Raw genomic sequence first — 7,588 nt, 5'->3', positions numbered from 1 at the left:
TTTGAGAGGCGGCGGGGGATCGAAAGAAAAAGGCAAGTGAAAAAATATGAGCAGCCAAAAATAATTCAAGAAAAGAAAGTTTTATAGTACATAGAGGATGACATGCGGGTCCGATTTAGCGAGCAGCGGTATCACCGTTTGAGAGGCGGCGAGGGGATCAAAAGAAAAAAGAAATTGCCAAAAATCAGAGGGTGAAAAAAAACCAAGAAAATGAACTTTTATAGTACATAGAGGATGACATGCGGGTCCCATGAGCTACGGGTTCCTCAACGTTTCAAACGTGGCATGAGATCGAAAGAAAAAGGTAAGTGACCAAATATGAGGTGCCAAAAATAATTCAAGAAAAGAAAGTTTTATAGTACATAGAGGATGACATGCGGGTCCCATTTAGCGACAGCGGTATCACCGTTTGAGAGGCGGCAGGGGATCGAAAGAAAAAGGCAAGTGACCAAATTTGAGGTGCCAAAAAAAACTCCAAGAAAAGAAAGTTTTATAGTACATAGAGGATGACATGCGGGTCCCATTTAGCGACGAGCGGTATCACCGTTTGAGAGGCGGCAGGGGATCGAAAGAAAAAGGCAAGTGACCAAATATGAGGTGCCAAAAATAATTCAAGAAAAGAAAGTTTTATAGTGCATAGAGGATGACATGCGGGTCCCAGATTAGCGGCAGCGGTATCACCGTTTGAGAGGCGGCGGGGATCGAAAGAAAAAGGCAAGTGACCAAATTTGAGGTGCCAAAAAAAACTCCAAGAAAAGAAAGTTGATTGCACATAGAGGATGACATGCGGGTCCCATTTAGCGACGGCGGTCTCAACGTTTCCAAGGCGGCAAGGGATCAAAAGAAAAGGAAGTAGCCGAAATAGGGGGTCAAAAAAAATCCAAGAATAGAAAGAATTTTGGTTCATAGAGGATGACATGCGGGACCCATGATCCTGCATCGTAAACGGCTCGATCGGAGAACGTTGAACGAGATGGCGCGATCGAGAAAAAAAACAATGCCAGAGAGGCTGCCATCCGGGCCCTACATCCCTCGGCGGTGCGGATTTGCGTTGACTCGGCCGGCGAACCCGAGATTCGCGATGCACCACGTCCCGGGCCACCATACGCGACGTTTTGGCCGCTTTCGTCGGGCTAGGTGGCCTCAAAAACGAGAAAAAAAAAGTTTTGACATGCACCACGGAGGGACCAAAATCGTCGGCCATGGTACACCAGCAACCACGGCGCGACTTCAACTTCGTCGGCCATGGCAACTTCGTCGTAGTGCCACCGCCATCTTCATCACCGCTGCTGTCTCCCATGAGGAGGGAGTAGTTCACCATCGAGGCTAAGGGCTGTACCGGTAGCTATGTGGTTCATCTCTCTCTCTATGTACTTCAATACAATGATCTCATGAGCTGCTTTACATGATTGAGATCCATATGATGAGTTTGTAATCTAGATGTCATTATGCTATTCAAGTGGATTTTACTTATGTGATCTCCGGAGACTCCTTGTCCCACGTGTGTAAAGGTGACAGTAGTGTGCACCGTGTGGGTCTCTTAGGCTATATTTCACGAATACTTATTCACTGAGTTATGATTTGAGTTGGATGTCTCTATGAAATTGTGGTGTGTTAGTACCTCCTATGAATGCTCACAGTGATTGCGTGGGGTGTTTATTAGTACTTGGGAATACATCTTTAAGGTTTGCCTACATGATGAATTAGTGTTCGTTATTTTGCCAAAGAGTAATTCAGAGTAGCATAGTGAAGTGCTTATTTATATCCCTTTATGATTGCAATGTTGAGAGTGTCCACTAGTGAAAGTATGATCCCTAGGCCTTGTTTCCAAATACTGCAATCATCGCTTATTTACTGTTTTACTGCATCTTTACTTCCTGCAATATTACTACCATCAACTGCACATCAGCAAGCTATTTTCTGGCGCCGTTACTACTGCTCATATTCGTCCATACCACTTGTATTTCACTATCTCTTCGCCGAACTAGTGCACCTATACATCTTATAAGTGTATTAGGTGTGTTTTGAACACAAGAGACTTCTTGTATCGTGATTGCAGGGTTGCTTGAGAGGGATATATTTGACCTCTTCCTCCCTGAGTTCGATAAACCTTGGGTGATCCAGTTAAGGAAAAACTTGCTGCTGTTCTACAAACCTCTGCTCTTGGACGCCCAACACTATCTACATGAATAGAAGCGTGCGTAGACATCAAGCTATTTTCTGGCGCCGTTGCCGGGGAGGAAAGGTAAAAGGCACTCACACTCCGGATCTCGGCAACTAAGCTATCTTCCGGCGCCGTTGTAAGTGCTCAAAGCTATTTCCTTTAGATCCTGCAATTGCATCTTTTTGTTTCTTGTTAAACACTAGTAAGGCATAATGGGAAACATACGTGAGCTTTTTAAACTATTCCTGAGTCAAGACATGAATGGTTTAATGCGAAAATTAAAAAACCTATGGAACCTTATTTGCATGCTAGTAGCAATGATATTAGTATGAACGCTTTGAACACCATTATTGATAATGATATAGAAAGTTCTAAGCTTGGGGAAGCTGGTTTTGATGAGCATGATATTTTTAGTCCCCCAAGCATTGAAGAGAAAATTTTGTTTGATGATACTTTGCCTCCTATTTATGATGATTATAATGATAGTGGTCTTCTGGTGCCGCCTACTATGGAGGATAAATTTAATTATGATTACAATATGCCTCATATATGATGAGTAATGATGATAGCTACTTTGTTGAATTTGCTCCCACTACAATTAATAAGAACTGACTATGCTTATGTTGGGAGTAGTAATAATTTTATGCATGAGACTCATGATAAGAATGTTTCATTTGATAGTTATATTGTTGAGTTTGCTCATGATGCTACTGGATATTATTATGAGAGAGGAAAATATGGTTGTAGAAATTTTTATGTTACTAAAACACCTCTCTATATGCTGAAACTTTTGAAGTTACACTTGTTTTATCTTTCTATGCTTGTTGCATTATGCCTACATGACTTGTTTATTTACAAGATTCCTTTTCATAGGAAGTGGGTTAGACTTAAATTTGCTTTGAATTTGCTTCTTGATGCTCTCTTTTGCTTCAACTCTTATTTCTTGGGAGTGCATCATTAAAACTGCTGAGCCCATCTTAATGGCTATAAAGAAAGCACTTCTTGGGAGATAACCCATGTTTTTATTTTACTACAGTAACTTTGTTTTATATTTGTGTCTTGGAAGTTGTTACTACTGTAGCAACCTCTTCTTATCTTTATTTTATTGCATTGTTGTGCCAAGTAAAGTCTTTGATAGTAAAGTCAATACTAGATTTGGATTACTGCGCAGAAATAGATTTCTTGCTGTCGCGAATTTAGGTATGATTCTATGTAGCTAACTCAGAAAAATCTGCCAATTTACGTGAGTGATCCTCAGATATGTACGCAACTTTCATTCAATTTGAGCATTTTCATCTGAGCAAGTCTGGTGCCTCTACAAAATTCGTCTTTACGGATTGTTCCGTTTTGACAGATTCTGCCTTTTATTTCGCATTGCCTCTTTTGCTGTGTTGGATGGACTTCTTTGTTCCATTAACTTCCAGTAGCTTTGGGCAATGTCCAGAAGTGTCAAGAATGATTGTGTCACCTCTGAATATGTGAATTTTTGATTATGCACTAACCCTCTAATGAGTTTGTTTTGAGTTTGGTGTGGAGGAAGTTTTCAAGGGTCAAGAGAGGAGGATGATACAATATGATCAAGAAGAGTGAAAAGTCTAAACTTGGGGATGCCCCCGTGGTTCATCCCTGCATATTTCAAGAAGACTCAAGCATCTAAGCTTGAGGATGCCCAAGGCATCCCCTTCTTCATCGACAACTTATCATGTCACCTCTAGTGAAACTATATTTTTATTCCGTCACATCTTATGTGCTTTACTTGGAGCGTCTGTGTGCTTTTATTTTCGTTTTGTTATTTTCATTCTCTGAATAAATTCACGCTTGTGTACGAGAGAGACACGCTCCGCTGTTTCGTATGAACACATATGTTCTTAGCTTTACTTTTAATGTTCATGGCGAAGGTTGAAACTGCTTCGTTCATTGTTATATGGTTGGAAACGGAAAATGCCGCATGTGGTAATTGGTATAATGTCTTGAATAATGTGATACTTGGCAATTGTTGTGCTCATATAGATCATGTTTAAGCTCTTGCATCATGTACCTTGTACCCATTAATGAATAACTACATAGAGCTTGTTAAAATTTGGTTTGCATGATTGATCTCTAGAGTCTAGATATTTTTCTGGTTGAGGTGTTTGAACAACAAGGAGACAATATAAAGTCTTATAATAGTTACAATATGTTCATATGTGAGCTTTGCTGCACCTTTTATACTTGAGTTTGCTTCAAACAACCTTGCTAGCCTAGCCTTGTATTGAGAGGAATTCTTCTCATGCATCCAAATCCTTGAGCCAATAACCATGCCATTTGTGTCCACCATACCTACCTACCACATGGTATTTCTCCGCCATTCCAAAGTACATTACTTGAGTGCTACCTTTAAAATTCTATTCTTTTCCTTTGCAATATATAGCTCATGGGAAAAATAGCCTTAAAAACTATTGTGGTGAAGAATATGTACTTATGTGTCTTATTTCTTAATAAGTTGCTTGTTGAGCGGTAACCATGTTTATGGGGATGCCGTCAACTCTTTTACCTTTGTTGAATATCATGTGAGTTGCTATGCATGTTCGTCTTGTCTGAAGTAAGGAAGATTTTCATGATCATATGGTTTGAGTATGCATACTGTTAGAGAAGAACATTGGGCCGCTAACTAAAGCCATGATCCATGGTGGAAGTTTCGAGTTTGGACAATCAATCCTCAATCTCTTATGAGAATATTAACCGTTGTTGAATGCTTATGCATTAAAGAGGAGTCCATTATCTCGTTGTCTATGTTGTCCCGGTATGGATGTCTAAGTTGAGAATAACCAAAAGCGAGAAATCCAATGCGAGCTTTCTCCTTAGACCTTTGTACGAGCGGCATAGAGGTACCCCTTTGTGACACTTGGTTGAAACATATGCTATGCAATGATAATCCATGTTAATCCAAGCTAATTAGGACAAGGTGCGAGCACTATTGGTATACTATGCATGAGGCTTGCAACTTATAGGATGTCTTATACATAACACATATGCTTTATTACTACCGTTGACAAAATTGTTTCTTGTTTTCAAAATGAAAAGCTCTAGCACAAATATAGTAATCAATGCTTCCCTCTGCGAAGGGCCTATCTTCTACTTTATGTTGAGTCAGTCTACCTATTCTTTCTATCTTAGAAGCAAACACTTGTATGAATTGTGTGCATTGATTCTTACATGTTTGCTTATTGCACTTGTTATATTGCTTTATGTTGATAACTATCCATGAGATATACATGTTACAAGTTGAAAGCAATTGCTGAAACTTAATCATCCTTTGTGTTGCTTCAATGCCTTTACTTTGAATTTATTGCTTTATGAGTTAACTCTTATGCAAGATTTATTGATTCTTGTCTTGAAAGTACTATTCATGAAAAGTCTTTGCTATATGATTCAGTTGTTTACTCATTGTCTTTACCATTGCTTTGAATCACTGCATTCATCTCATATGCTTTACAATAGTATGATCAAGATTATGATAGCATGTCACTTCGAAATTATCCTTGTTATCGTTTACCTACTCGAGGGCGAGTAGGAACTAAGCTTGGGGATGCTTGATACGTCTCAAACGTATCTATAATTTCTTATGTTCCATGCTACTTTTATGATGATACTCACATGTTTTATACACATTATATGTCATTATTATGCGTTTTTCGGAACTAACCTATTGACGAGATGCCGAAGGGCCGATTCTTGTTTCTAGCTGTTTTTGGTTTCGAAATCCTAGTAAGGAAATATTCTCGGAATCGGACGAAATCAACGCCCGGCATCTTAGAAATCCACGAAGCTTCCGTAACACCGGGAGGGACCAGAGGAGAGCCACAGGGGGCCCACACATGGGGCTGGCGCGGCCCAAGGGGGGGCGCGCCCCCCTATTGTGTGGCGGCTCCGTACCCCCTCCGACTCCGCCTCTTCGCCTATTTAAAGCTCTCTGACCTAAATCTTCGATATGGAAAAACCACGGTACGAGAAACCTTCCAGAGCCGCCGCCATCGCGAAGCCAAGATCTGGGGGACAGGAGTCTGCTCTCGGCACGCCGCCGGGATGGGGAAGTGCCCCCGGAAGGCATCTCCATCGACACCACCGCCATCTTCATCACCGCTGCTATCTCCCATGAGGAGGGAGTAGTTCACCATCAAGGCTAAGGGCTGTACCGGTAGCTATGTGGTTCATCTCTCTCTCCTATGTACTTCAATACAATGATCTCATGAGCTGCTTTACATGATTGAGATCCATATGATGAGCTTGTAATCTAGATGTCATTATGCTATTCAAGTGGATTTTACTTATGTGATCTCCGGAGACTCCTTGTCCCACGTGTGTAAAGATGACGAGTGTGTGCACCGTGTGGGTCTCTTAGGCTATATTTCACGGAATACTTATTCACCGAGTTATGATTTGAGTTGGATGTCTCTATGAAATTGTGGTGTGTTAGTACCTCCTATGAATGCTCACAGTGACAACATGGGGTGTTTATTAGTACTTGGGAATACATCTTTAAGGTTTGCCTACATGATGAATTAGTGTTCGTTATCTTGCCAAAGAGTAATTCAGAGTAGCATAGTGAAGTGCTTATTTATATCCCTTTATGATTGCAATGTTGAGAGTGTCCACTAGTGAAAGTATGATCCCTAGGCCTTGTTTCCAAATACCGCAATCATCGCTTATTTATTGTTTTACTGCATCTTTACTTCCCGCAATATTACTACCATCAACTGCACATCAGCAAGCTATTTTCTGGCGCCGTTACTACTGCTCATATTCGTCCATACCACTTGTATTTCACTATCTCTTCGCCGAACTAGTGCACCTATACATCTGACAAGTGTATTAGGTGTGTTGGGGACACAAGAGACTTCTTGTATCGTGGTTGTAGGGTTGCTTGAGAGGGATATCTTTGACCTCTTCCTCCCTGAGTTCGATAAACCTTGGGTGATCCAGTTAAGGGAAAACTTGCTGCTGTTCTACAAACCTCTGCTCTTCGAGGCCCAACATTGTCTACAGGAATAGAAGCGTGCGTAGACATCACCGCTCTAGACGCTCGCCTGGGCTTCGAGATGGCTAGGAGGTATTGGAAGCTAGTTGGCTACAATAGCCATGTTAATCGTCTCAATATTTAAAGATGATGAGTAGATGGTGGTGTGGTGTGTAGTGTGTGTCTTCTATATTTATATGAACATATGAATCATCTCAATATATCGAATCTTTCTATTGTTATTCAAATTCCTCATATCTTTCTAATGTTAATAGGTATTTTTAATAGGTGATCTCATTTTCGTGCACATACAAGGTATCCACCTCATCATGTATCTACAAGCAATCCTAGACTTCCACCTCAGCTGTCTTGCCAACAAATCTTGTGTTCTTAGTGAATGACACCTCAGCTTTGGTACCACCCTAGCC

The sequence above is a fragment of the Lolium rigidum genome, chromosome 1 (assembly GCF_022539505.1).
Source record: "Lolium rigidum isolate FL_2022 chromosome 1, APGP_CSIRO_Lrig_0.1, whole genome shotgun sequence".
Taxonomy (NCBI): Eukaryota; Viridiplantae; Streptophyta; class Magnoliopsida; order Poales; family Poaceae; genus Lolium; species Lolium rigidum.
Note: the sequence above shows the minus strand (reverse complement) of the source record.